The following is a 13,596-nucleotide window of genomic DNA, read 5'->3' on the forward strand; positions in this document are numbered from 1 at the left end:
AAACAAGAATCTTAAACTTTAACAAAGCCAATTATGAAGGTGTGAGGAGAGAACTGGCTAAGGTTAATTGGGTAAGCAGACTGGAAAGTATGGTGGTAAAGAACAGTGGGAAACATTTAAAGAAACAATTCAAAGAGTTCAACAAAAATACATTCTGTACAAAAACAGAAATTCATCAAGAAAGACCCATCTGTGGCTCACTCAGGAAGTTAAGGAGAGTATTAGACTGAAAGAAGAGTTTACAATGTTGCAAAAATAGTAGCAAGTCTGACGAGTGGGAGAGTTTTCAAACCAGCAAAGGGTCACCAAAAAGTTGATAAAAAGGGAAGAAATAGAATGAGAGTAAACTAGCCAGCAATTTATAAACATATTTTAAGAGCTTTTATAAGTACATAAAATGGAAGAGAGTAGCTAAAGTAGATGTTGGTCCCTGAGAGGCAGAGACAGGAGAAATCATCATGGGGAATGAGGAAATGGCAGAGGCATTGAACAAATATTTTGTGTCTGTCTTCTCAGTAGAAGACATAAGGTCCATACCAGAAATAGGGAGTAACCTAGGGGCTAAAAAGAGTGAGGAAATTAAGGATATTGATATCAGTCGAGTATTGGAGAAACTTAAGGGACTAAAATCTGACAAGTCCCCAGAACCAGATGGCCTACATCCTAGGGTTCTAAAAGAGATAGTTGCAGAGATAGTGGATGCGCTGGCTATGATTTCCTTAGATTCAGGAATGGTCCTGTCAGATTGGAAGTTGGAAAATGTTACACCGCTTTTCACGAAAGGAGGTAGAGAGAAAACAGGAAACTATAGGCCAGTTCGCCTAACATCAGGGCAGATGCTGCAAACTATTATGAAAGAAGTCTTAACTTGGAAAAACATAGTATGATTAGAACAAGTCAGCATGGTTTTATTAAAGGGACATCCTGTTTAACAAATTTATTATAGTTTTTTGTGGATGTAACTAGTAGAGTAGATAAAGGGGAACTAGTAGATGTAGTATACCTGGATTTTCAAAAGGGTTTTGATAAGGTGCCACATGTAAGATTAATAGGCAAGATAAGGGTTCATTGTGTTGGGGTTAATATACTAGTGTGGATAGAGGATTGGTTAACAGGCAGGAAGCAGACAGTAGGCATAAATGGGGCATTTTCAAGTTGGCAGGCAGTGAATAGTGGGGTGCCGCAAGGATCAGTGCTTGGGCCACAGCTATTTACACTCTATATTAATGAATTGGATGAAGAGACAGAGTTATGTATCTAAGTTTGTTGATGATACAAATCTTGGTGGAAAGGTAAGCTGCAGGGAGGATGTAGAGAGGCTGCAAAGAGATATAGACAGGTTAAGTGAGTGGGCAAGAAGATGGCAGATGGAGTATAATGTAGGGAACTGTGAAGTTGTACACTTTGGTCATAAAAATAGAAAAGCAGAATATTTTTTAAAAGGTGTGAAACTGTTAAGTGTTGATGTTCAGAGAGATTTGGGGGTACTCGTACAAGGAACGCACAAAATTGACCTGCAGGTGCAGCAGGCTATTAGGAATGCAAATGACATGTTGGCCTTTATTGCAAGGGGATTGCAGTACAGGAATAAAGAAGTCTTACTGAAACTGTAACCGCACCTGGAATACTGTGTGTGTTTTGGACTCCACGTTTAAGAAAGGATAAACTTGCACTGGAGGCAGTGCAGTGAAGATTTACTAAATTGGTCCTTGGGATGAGGGGATTGTCCTATGATGAGAGGCTGAGTAAATTGAGCCTATAGTCTCTGGAGTTTAGAAGAATGAGAGGTGATCTCATTGAGACATACAAGATTCTGAAAGGGCTTGATAGGGTGGAAGCTGAGAGATTGTTCCCATTGGTTAGGGTATCTAGAACACGGGGACACAGTCTCAGGATAAGGGGTCAATCATTCAGGACTGAGATGAGGAGAAATTACTTCACTCAAAGGGTTGTGAATCTTTGGAATTCTCTACCCCAGAGGGTTGTGGATGCTCCATCATTGAATGCATTTAAGGCTGAGATAGATAGATAGATTTTTGGTCTCACAGGGAATCAAGGGATATGGGGAGTGGGCAGGAAAGTGGAATTGAAGCTCAAGATCAGCCATGATCGTATTGAATGGCAGAGCAGGCTCGATGGGTCGTATGGTCTACTTCTGCTCCTAGTCCTGCAGTACTCAGCAGAGCGGGTGTTAAGATTCATAGTGGTCTGTTGCATGCCACACATTCTCACCATCATGAAGGGACAGCCCTTGTCACAAGCTATATGGAGAGCAGCTGAAGAGCAGGAGGCGAAGCAGGTATCTCCTTTCTGGCTGGCTGTTTGTGAAGAACGTATCAAAGTGTGACACCAGTAATCACAGCTCCAATTCCCCATTCACCAACAGTCCCACACCTTACCTCCCCTCTGTCACTGACCATCACAGCGTCTGCTTAGCCACAATGTAAACATAAAAGGCAGCACAAAATAAATATTCCAAACCAAGTTTATAAATGAAATCATGCCATATTGCATACAGAATATGGGGTGGCGCAGTGGTTAGCACCGCAGCCTCACAGCTCCAGCGACCTGGGTTCAATTCTGGGTACTGCCTGTGTGGAGTTTGCAAGTTCTCCCTGTGTCTGCGTGGATTTTCGCTGCGTACTCCGGTTTCTTCCCACCACCAAAGACTTGCAGGTTGATAGGTAAATTGGCCATTATAAATTGCCCCTAGTATAGGTAGGGGAAGACAGGGACAGGTGAGGATGTGGTAGGAATATGGGATTAGTGTAGGATTAGTATAAATGGGTGGCTGATGGTGGGCTGAAGGGCCTGTTTCAGTGCTGTATCTCTAAATAAAAATAAATAAAATAAAAATAGAAGTCAACTCATCACCCTTGTTTATTCCCTTCGTGCCTGTCTTCCATGTACCTTTGCCTACCCTAGTGCTTCTACACCATGCTAGCCCAGTGGCTGCTGGAAGGCTGCTGACTTCCATTGGGGAGAGGGGGAGGGGACCTTGCAGGACGACCTCGAGCAGCTCTGGGACTAGTAGGCCTGGCTTTGGACTGTACCATCTCAGTATGGGTGGCAGCAGTCTGGGCTGGCCGGCAGGTTAACAGCAAGGGCACTGGCAGAGTGGCACTGGTGGGAGGACGAATGCTATCAACCTGAGGTTTGTGCTCCATGGAGTTACTGCCATACTGCCACTCTCTCAGGGCGGAGCCTCAGTAATCCACGTAATTTGTTAGAAGACAGATTGCTGGACTGCTGTGATGTCTGGCAAGGCCCTTTGTACAATGTAATCCACAGCCATGATGGCAGCAGTCTGACATTGCATGCCCTCTGTCTAAGCTTCCAATGCAGCTTTCAGATATTGGGTCGCAGCTGCCAAGCCGCAATGGAAGCTGAGACATCGGCCATCAGACACTGCATCATGGTTGGGTCCACAAGTGTACGAGAGCAGTTGGCCACCGCTTCCACACTGGACTCCAAGCTCTGAACAAACCCTGTGCCAACTTGGTGCCAGTCATCTCCATGCTCCTTGACTTTACACGCAGGCTTTTTGACAGACTTCCCAATTCATTATGCATGCCCATCAGCCTTCGACTATAGGTTGCCAAATCAAAGTATTCATCTGAGTCCTGTGCAGCAGAACTCATGTGTAACCTTGCCCTCTGGTGAGCTGGCATCTATGCTGTCCTAACCCCTGCCTGACTGCAACCCACTCTTGCCCAGTGTCTCAGCATTTGCAGATCCTGCCTCTAAACTGTCCTGTAAGATATGTGCACTATCAGTATCTGAGCTGGTGGCTGTGAGTCCGAAACCAAGTGTCAGTACTGTGATTTCATCATCACTGCCTTCTTGGACTTCCTCTGGTGCCTGGCCAGGTTGCATGTCTAGGGTGTCTAAAAGGGAAAAAGGCACAAGGGTAAGTTTGTGATGTGGGATGAGTGGAAAGTAAGAGGTGCGTGCTTACACCATCTGCAGCTTGTAAATCAGAAGATTGTGTGGGATGAGGGGGACGTCAGAGGTGAGAAAGAGGATACCATCATCTTTGATGGTTTCAGCTCCACTCTTGGCCATGGCCTCAGCAGTGTTCGCTCCAATGATGATGACCAGCGTCACCTCCATGGGGATGAAGACAAGTAGCTGTGCCTGTCTCCCTCTGGCTAGCTCCAACTGCCTCCGGTTGTGCACCACTTTGTCCTGCAAAAGAGAGGAAAGTGTGTCAGTGAGGTTGGTGTTATGTGCTTTAGTGATATGTCTGTCATGGTTGAACAGCTGGAAGTGCAGGCAAGCTGTGAGATATGGATGATAAGTTTAGACCAATGGAAAGTGTGTGAGGGTAAGGTGAAGCTATGAATGTTAGGTAAGAGTCCTGATTGATAGAAATCTTTGGTAGGTGAGTGAAGGGGATGTGGTGCATTGAGCAGTGTCTGAGGCTACTGGTGCAGTTAGGGGGATAAGACATTTGAAGATGGTTTCACTGACCTTGACCATTCATGTGAGGTCAGTGAACTTCTTGTGGCCCTGTATCCAGGTCCTCGGAGTTATACTGCTGATGTTGACCAACACAGCTATCTGCTCCCATTGTCTTTTGACCATGTCTGGAAAGGCCTCCTGGTACCCTGCATATACAGGATATCTCTCCTCCTTTCCACATCCTCCATCAAAGCTCCAGCACAGCAAGTGAAAATCTTTGGGTCTGCTCTCTCCCATGTTGTACCATTCTGCACTGTTTCCCAGGTCATATCACTTCCCACCACCTTCTCCAGCCAAATGCATTTCCCCTTTAAGAGGTGAAGACTAACATCAAGCAGCGCAGGCTAGCTTTAAGTGCTGGTAGGAAGTTACAGTTCTGGCACCCTGCTCATCATAGAATGTTTACAGCACAGAAGAAGGCCATTTGGCCCATTGTGTCGGTGCCAGCTCTCTGCAAGAACAACTCAACTGGTCCCACTCCCTGGCATTTTCCCAGAACCCTGCATATTTCTCCTGTTCAGATAATTGTTCAGTTTTCTTTTGAATACCTTGATTGAACCTGCCGCCACCACACTCTCAGGCAGTGCATTCGAGATCCTAACTTCTTTTGCCAATCACCTTAACTCAGTGTCCTCTGATTCTGGATCCTTCAGCCAATTGGAACAATTTCTCCCTATCTACACTGGCCAGACCTCTCATGATTTTGAACATCTCTATCAAATCTCTAAGGAGAACAGCCCCAGCCTCTCCAATCTATCCACATGCCTGAAGCCTCTCATCCTTGGAACCATTCTCGTGAATCTTTTCTGTACCCTCTCTAATGCCTTAACATCCTTCCCAAATTATGGGGCCCCGAACTGGACACAACACACCAGTTGAGGCTGAACCAGTGTTCTATATAGGTTTGTCATAGCTTCGCTGTTCTTGTGCCCCTCTTTATAAATCCCAGTATGCTGTATGCTTTATTAACCATTTTCTCAACCTGGTCTGCAATCTTCAGTGATTTGTGCACATAAACTCCCAGGTCCCTCTGTTCCTGTACTGCCTTTAGAATTGTGCCCATTAATTTATATTGCCTGTCCTCGCTCTTTCTATCAAAATAAATCACTTCATACTTTTCTGCATTAAATTTCATCTGCCACTTGTCCACCCATTCCACCAGCCTGTCTATGTCCTCTTGAAGTTTATCACTATCCTCCTCACAGTTCACAATACTTCCACGTTTTGTGTCATCTGCAAATTTTGAAATTGTGCTCTGTACACCCAAGTCTACGCCATTAATATATATCAAAAGCAGGGGTCCTGGCACTGACCCCTGGAGAACCCCACTATATAGTATCCTGCAGTCCAAAAAACAACCATTCACCACTACTCTCTGTTTCCTGTTACTCAGCCAATGTTATATTCATGCTGCTACTGTCCCTTTTATTCCATGGGCTCTAACTTTGCTGACAAACCTGTCAAGTGGCACTTTATCAAATGCCTTTTGAAAGTCCATGTACACCACATCAACAGCATTACCCTCATCAACCCTCTCTGTTACCTCCTCAAAGAAACTCCAGCAAGTTAGTTAAACACAATTTGCCCTTAACAAATCCATGCTGGCTTTCCTTAATTAATCCACATTTGTCCAAATTATCACTTCTAAAAGCTTTCCCACCACCAAGGTTAAACTGACTGGCATGTAGGTGCTGGATTGTCCTTGCACCCTTTCTTGAACAAACTTTAGAGTTATTAACAACTTCATGCCCAATTCACACTTTCCTATGAGTAACCTAGTTTGCCCCTGCAATTACCCCATTTACTAGGGCCTAACCCAATTCGTCCTTTTACCGGTGCCCTCCCCCAATTCCATTATTTAATGCGGATCCCCCAATTCCCCCATTCACTTGTTCCCCCAATTCCCCCATTTACTGGTGCCCTCTCCAATTCCCCCATTAACTGGTGCCTCCACATTTCCTCTATTAACTGGTGCCCTCCCAATTCCCCCATTTACTGGTGCCCCAAATTCCCCCATTAACTGGTGCGCCCCACTCTCTCCCCATTTACTGGTACCCCCTCAATTCCCCATTTTACTGGTGCCATTCTCAATTTCCTCATTTACTGGTGCCCTCCTCAATTTCCTAATTTACTGTTGTCCCCCAATTTCCTCATTCACTGGTGTTCCCACCCCAATTTCCCCATTTGCTGGTGCTTTCCCAATTTCCCCATTTACTGGTGACCCCCAATTCTCCCTTTTACTGGTGCTTTCCCAATTCCTCCGTTTACCGGTTTAATGCAAGGCCACTTCCTTTGAAACAATCAAGTAGAGTGCAATGTTTAGAGTCTTAGCACCCTTTAATAAATCGAAGATAATGGTTTATCACATACAGCTTCCTATTCGCGTTTGCCGGAGGCTAATTTTCACGCCTGCACCACAATTGAAACAATGGGTTCCATTTTAACCCTACTGCTCCCGGCTTCCACAGCAAAATAGAGGGGGGGGGATGGACTTACTCATTCCCGACTCCCAGATTTTGCTGGTCAGGCTCTGATGCCCTCCTCGAGGTCCGAGGTGCCATTTTAATCTGAGGCCCGGGCAGGGAGGGGTGCAGTTGTGGCCTTGCAGCCTGGCAGAGGCTGATGGGAACAGCAGCCAGGGCCCATAGAAGACCAGCAAGGTAGTTTTATCACATTTCTGTTTAGTTTGCTCGTGGGTCAAGAAGAGTAGCAGTGTTCCTCTGGGCCCCACAGTGAAACCCTGAGCCTCTGCTGCCCCTGGCCTTCCTCCTCCCTCCCCAAGGATTTCCCTCACGGTTACCCAGGAATGTTCCTCTGGGATAGCGGAGGCAGTGCACAGTACACAGCCTCACCTCCCCTCCCCTTGTCCTTACCATTAGTCAGATCACAGCTTCTGGTGGGCCATCTCCCTCCCAGACTGTTCTGCTCATGTCCAACTGCCAGGCTCAAGTCTGGGTCGGCCTGGCTGCTCTTTGGAATGGCTGTGGCCTAACCAGGCCCACCCATGACCAGTTTCATAGCCACATGATGTTTTCAGAAAACTTGTCTCACAATCTAACGTTTCAGCCGGCCTCGCACCTTACCTCCGGGATCTCGTAGTGATAGTCCTGTGAGGGGCCAGAAACTAGATTTCGAATAAACACTGGAGAAAAATTCCAATGAATCATCTATATCTTTCAACAGTCATTATTGTTGTGTAAATTTACAGTGATTGATTCGTCTATAACAGGGAGTGAGCATACTGGTCTCAGAAAAGGAGGTTTTATCTTAATACAATGTCACTAAACAAATCCGTGATAAGAGGTATTGTGTTTCCAGTCCCCGGAAGTTTAGCTAGATTCTCTTCTCTTAAATATGTACAAGGAAGTTGACACATTGATCTTTTCCCCAAGGTCAGAGGCATTGGTTGGAATTTTATGCCATCCCAGCAAGCCGGATGGTGGGGAGGAGGCGTAAAATTGAGCAGGAGGTTCCGAGAGGCCTTCCCGACCTGCTCCCACCTCCATCCCACTTTACGTGGGCCAGGGTGGGGGGCGAAACGTGCTGCCCGTCCCAGGCCAATCAAGGCCCTTATGTGGCCACTTAATAGCCACTTAAGGGCCTTCGCCCACCTCCACGGGGATTTTACCCATGGCAAATGGGCGTCTGGAGGACGTGCAAGGCCGCCCAGTAAAAGCTGATTGAGGGCCATCCCCCCCTTCCCCAACCACCCCCAGGACCCGAGACGCACCCCCCCCCCTTCCTCCCACATGACCACCCTTGCCTCACCAGGGCTCAACCAATCACCCCGTCGAGGCAACCCAAACTTGCCTGTCATCCTGGCTCCATGTCCTCAGCTGGGCTGCAGTCCCAGCAGTGGTCACTGCTCCCGGTGGCACCGCTGGGACTAATGAAGTGGGTGGAAGTCCCGCCTCGGAACAATTAAAGCCCAGGGTCCCGTAAAATACGGGCCGGTTCCCCGGGCCGGGCGGAAGCGGGTGCCACCAACTTTTACGTCAGTGGCCAGCTCCCGTCCGTCCAACGTAAAATCCAGCCCATTACTGTTTTGTGGTCATATAACTTCGCTGACAACCTGCACAGGGTACAATAGCACACCCTAGGTGTCTTGTTCTCTGAGCCCAGGACTGCCAGAATTTCTTGTCCTGGGTGATTTCACATAGCCGAGGGTCACTGACCTCACTTTATGTGGTGGGATGACACAGAATAATGGCGCGATTATTACTTTTCGGCAAGATGGTAGAATTTGACATCATTTGTCCCCAAATTTCAAACAAGCAAAATAATAACACCCAAGATTTGCCGACAGAAAATGCCTTTGTGTGTCCACTTTAACTTTTCACCAAACCTTCCTTCCTGACCTCCTGTACTGGGCCACATGTCAGGATAGTTAAGGAATATTCCATCGTCAAATCCAGCAATTGTAAATATATAAAAGTTTTAAAATCTGTATTTGAATGAACCTGGTGAAGTTCAGAGAAATCACGGAAACACAAAGAAAAGCGGTCTGAGTAGAGCAAATCAGCAGAAAGAAGATTATTGGTCTATCTGGCTTTCTAATTGCAATGTTGGAGATTAGCTGTAGGAGGATCAATTGAAAATCTTGCTCTTGAATCTGCTATGACCTCTCCACTGGAACTTCCATACACCTGGCATGTTGGAAAGCCAAGCTACATGTTGAACCTGCCTAATCAACCAGTTAAATTACAACTGGTTCCTACTTACTTAACCACCCTGGACTCCCACTGGAGCTAGCACTGGGTCTGAAGCAGCTTACCAACTTTCTCATCCATGTTTAAACATTGATGCATGCTGCTATGTGGGACTGGGCAGGACAGAGAATAGTCTTCAATATAGATATTCTGAAAAATAAATCTGACTCATGTGGGTTTCCTCCAAATAAGATGTGCCTGTATAGAATACAGAACAGTTGCAGGATGCTCAGTGTAGGAGATATTTGGAAAACTCTGCCAAGGAGCTCTCATGTCAGAGTGCTCACAAGGAAGTGCTTTACCCCCTTCACCCCATTCTCCAGTAGAGGCAGGAACATAGGTGCAAGGGTAAGCCATTCAGCCCTTTGAGTCTGTTCTGTCATTCAGTTAGATCACAACTGATCTGTATCTTAACCCCATTAAACTGCCTTGCTTCCATAATCCTTAATACTCTTGCGTAGCAAAAATCTATCACTCCCAATTTTGACATTTTCAAAATTGACCCACCACTACCCCCGCCCCCCCCCTCCCTTCCCCCCGCACTGTCTCAACAGCTTTTTGGGGGAGAGAGCTCCAGATTTCCACTGCTCTTTGTGTGAAGATGTGCTTCCTGCTGTCACTCCTGAACGGCCTATCTCTGTTTAAGGTTACGTTGCCTTTGCTCTGGACTCCCCCAGCAGAGGAAATAGTTTCTCTTTATCTCCGATCAAAACTTTTGGTCATCTTAAACACATCAAAAGATCACCGCTTCATCTTCTACAGAAAGGAAATACAAGCTTAGTCTCTGCAACTTGTCTTCATAATTTAACTATTCAGCATCTGTGCTTATACAACTTAATAGGGTGGTTAGTCCTATCCAGTTGGGAGGGTTATAGTGGAAGAGTGTGAAGATACAAACATAACAGCAACCATGTTTAGTGCCTAGGGACAGATCCAACAAGTAAGGTTAAAAGACTTGAAGCAGACCAAGTTCGCAAGGTCAAAGTGGGTGGCACAGTGGCGCAGTGGTTAGCACCGCAGCCTCACAGCTCCAGCGACCCGGGTTCAATCCTGGGTACTGCCTGTGTGGAGTCTGCAAGTTCTCCCTGCGTCTGTGTGGGTTTCCTCCGGGTGCTCCGGTTTCCTTCCAAAGACTTGCAGGTTGATAGGTAAATTGGCCATTAGCAATTGCCCCTAGTATAGGTAGGTGGTAGGGAAGTATAGGGACAGGTGGGGATGTAGCAGGGATATGGAATTAGTGTAGGATTAGTATAAATGGATGGTTGATGGTCGGCATAGACTTGGTAGGCTAAAGGGCCTGTTTCAGTGCTTATATCTCTAAAACTAAAACTAAACTAAAGTGAGTCAATATGCTTTGTAATGCTGGGCTTCACATCTCCTCAACCTCAATTTTGCATAGTTACAGGGGAGTAGGAATAAAAAATAGTGAAGGTTGTAAAATCTTGTAGCAGAGAAAACCGTTCAGCTCCGAATTCAGGAGGGTCAATGTTTTGGGAGAACCTGGAGATCAGAGCAGTCCTGACTGGAGGAGGTCTTCCTCCAGATCCCCTTAGATAATCCATCCAGGTAGCTCCTCTGCCTGAGAGTACCCTGCAAACAAGGATTTAGAGTTCTGCACTCTGAAAAGGGACCATACTTAGACCAACATTGCCCCTGAATTTGCTCTTGGGAAGAGAGCAACGCATTCATTTTCTTGCATATTTTCAGGGGGAGATAATCTACCTCACCACAACCTTCTGGAGACTGGCAGCATTATCCCTCTTGTTTATTTATTTAGCGACAATGTACACAAAACCCTATTCTTCTGATACTAGCACAGTCACTCCCTGTTTTAACATGAATCAATCACTGTAATTTACACAGCAATAATTTCTTTCCGCTGGTCTAATGAAACTTAGTTCCTGGTGGCTCACAGGAGGTCTCTGAGGTAAAGTATGAAACATTAGATTGTGTGAGACAAGGTTTTTGAACACAATGTTTCGCTTTGAAATTGGGGCCTAGCCATGGGTGGGTCTGGCTTGGCCACGACCCACTTAATTAGCACCCAGGCCCACGCAAAGAGCCTGGCAGTGGGCCATGGGCAGAACAGCCAAGTGCAGTCTGAGAGGGAGGTAGTCCACTAGAAGCAGTGATCGGAATAACAGCAGAGGCAACAAGAGGAGGGGAGCTGAGGTGAGTCTCAGAACGTGCTGTCCTGTGTATGTGTCTCTAAAGTGCTGCATTCTGTGGGATAATTGAGTAGGTGCAGCATTTAAAACGAAACACTGACTTCAGTTATCTGTACATCAGGATAAAAATAATTTTCTGTCGCATCAGACCCCTGGTCCTTTCCAATCTGCACTTCCCTTCCTATCAGTGGCTCTGCTATCAAACTTCTGATTTATTCTGATGCACAAAGATTTGGTGCTGGGAGTCAGTGGGTACGCTTTTGTAAAGTTCTGTGCTGTTTCAGTATTTAAGGACGAGCTTGCCACACCTCTGTTCAAGCAAATGCATCAACAATAGGTACTTACATTGTAACTTGGCTCCCAACTATCGCCAGTGGGGCTCAAGATGTGTGATCCCTTGTCTTACAGCCTCCACTGTGTCTTGAACTGAACTAAACACCCTGTTCCAGTCTCCGTTGAAGAGCTACCCTTTCTCAACTCCAGGACTTCAATTAATTTCACTTCAGGTATGTCAGTGCATGTTCTACTCGTCAGTCTCTCTCTGCTTCTCATACCAAGTTTGGTGATTCAGCAGCCAAATGATATGGAACTATTTGCATATGACTCTATTGCCACTGTGCAGGCTGAGGTTCCGAAACAAATTAACTTTAAGAGCTGTTGGAGGGAAGAAAGTATTAAACTGCCATTTACATCACACCTTTCATAGCATCAGGACTTTCCAAAGCGCTTTTACAGTCAGTGCAGAACTTTTAAAGTGAGCTCACTGCTGTAATGCAAGAAACTTTGTAGATGCAAATTTGCGCACAGCAAGCTCCCACAAGCAACAATATGATGATGGCCAAGATCATCTCTTTTAGTAATGTCAGTTGAGGGATAAAAGTTGGTTGGGATACTGGGGAGAATTGCCCCCTGCTCTTCTCCGAGTTGTGCCATGGGATCTTTTATGGCTGGTTCAGAGGGCAGACAGGGATTTGGTTAAATGCCTCATTCAAAAGACAGCAGTGCAGCCCTCCTTCAGTACTGCACGAGTCAGTCTCAGATGTTGTGCTAAAGTCTCTGGAGTGGGACTGGAACCTTTTGACTCAGAGGCAAAATTACAATGTACAGTGGCACAGCTGACACAGTGTGTGTGGGGCGAGGTGGGGAGGGGGGGTGTGTGAAATGACTGCCATTCCTCTACTCCCTCCTACCCATTCCTCCTGCACGCCAGCTGAAAGCTCACTCACCGGTAGAACAGTTTCTCCCTGGTGGGAGACACATTCCCAGGGAATCCCCGTAAATGATGCCAGGTTATCAACACCCCATTTTTTACCATGAGAATTCTGAACCCTTTCCGGAACCAACCACCACTGACCCGCTACCTACCTCAGCTACCATTTGAGAAGTGCTGGACAAACATGGCATAACGATTTTTTTCCTCAATGAATCTGGGAGCAGCTTCATAAAGAATGTAATTTCACGGCTAATACATAGAGGAAATCTTCTCTCAGTCCTCTTCAAGGGTGGAATTCGGATAGAGGTCAGACCCCAGTTTGTACAACCAACAAATTGCCAATTAAGAGGGCGTCTCCTTTTTCTCAAAGCATCACTGGTTAATGTTTGGCCATTTCGATTATAACAAGACAATTGAACGTCGTGTCATTTTTAGACTTAAAGTATTTAATTACTTATTTTTCATGACTGTAATCTCATTCGGTGTACACTCCACATTTTTTCTTTCAAGATAAAGGCTGTGAATAGAAGGGAGCTTTTAATTACGCAATTTTGAACCCTCTGTTACATTTTTTGGATCTTGTAACTAATATGTGAACATCTGCAAATACGAATTTGGAACTTTTCCCAGTGCTAGAACAGGAAAAACAGCTTGAAATCCATAGATACATTTACTATTAACCATGTGCAAGCTGGGGGCCTGGCCCCGTAACGATAGAGGTGGCTATGCTGAGGATTTCCGTAACCGTGCATAATACCTCTGGATCTTGCTGTAACAAGGCAGGTCTAATCTGACAATAAAATTCCTCTTTCACCGTTGTTCCATTCTCTGAATGGATATGGGGGTAATATGTCTATTTTGAGGGTCAGGTCAGGGGTCAAGATGCCTATTTTGAGCATCGATCAGTTCTCATTGTGTCCAATTTTGAAGATCGGCTCAGCGGTCAATGGGCAGAATTTGCCCGCCAGCTTCGGGACCCTGACATCGGGACCCAAACTGGAATCCCGAGCCCGCGCTTGCTGGGAGCCAGACTGGGGGGAGC

General features: G+C 46.0%; 1 protein-coding gene across 3 annotated transcripts in view; it reads right to left on the reverse strand.

Annotated features, from left to right (window-relative positions):
- slc28a1 (solute carrier family 28 member 1) overlaps positions 1–13,596 on the reverse strand; it is a 268,104-nt gene that overhangs the window by 232,421 nt on the left and 22,087 nt on the right. The window contains exon 1 of one of the 3 annotated variants that reach the window (XM_068015396.1): positions 12,707–12,837. The exons of 1 other annotated variant lie outside the window; for it this stretch is intronic. The gene's annotated coding sequence lies outside the window, so the exon portion shown is untranslated. Of the gene's footprint in view, positions 1–11,686; positions 11,972–12,706; positions 12,838–13,596 lie in introns of those variants that run through there. One more of the 3 variants, XM_068015395.1, reaches the window with a different exon arrangement.

The sequence above is a fragment of the Heterodontus francisci genome, chromosome 35 (genome assembly GCF_036365525.1).
Source record: "Heterodontus francisci isolate sHetFra1 chromosome 35, sHetFra1.hap1, whole genome shotgun sequence".
NCBI classification, from domain to species: domain Eukaryota; kingdom Metazoa; phylum Chordata; class Chondrichthyes; order Heterodontiformes; family Heterodontidae; genus Heterodontus; species Heterodontus francisci.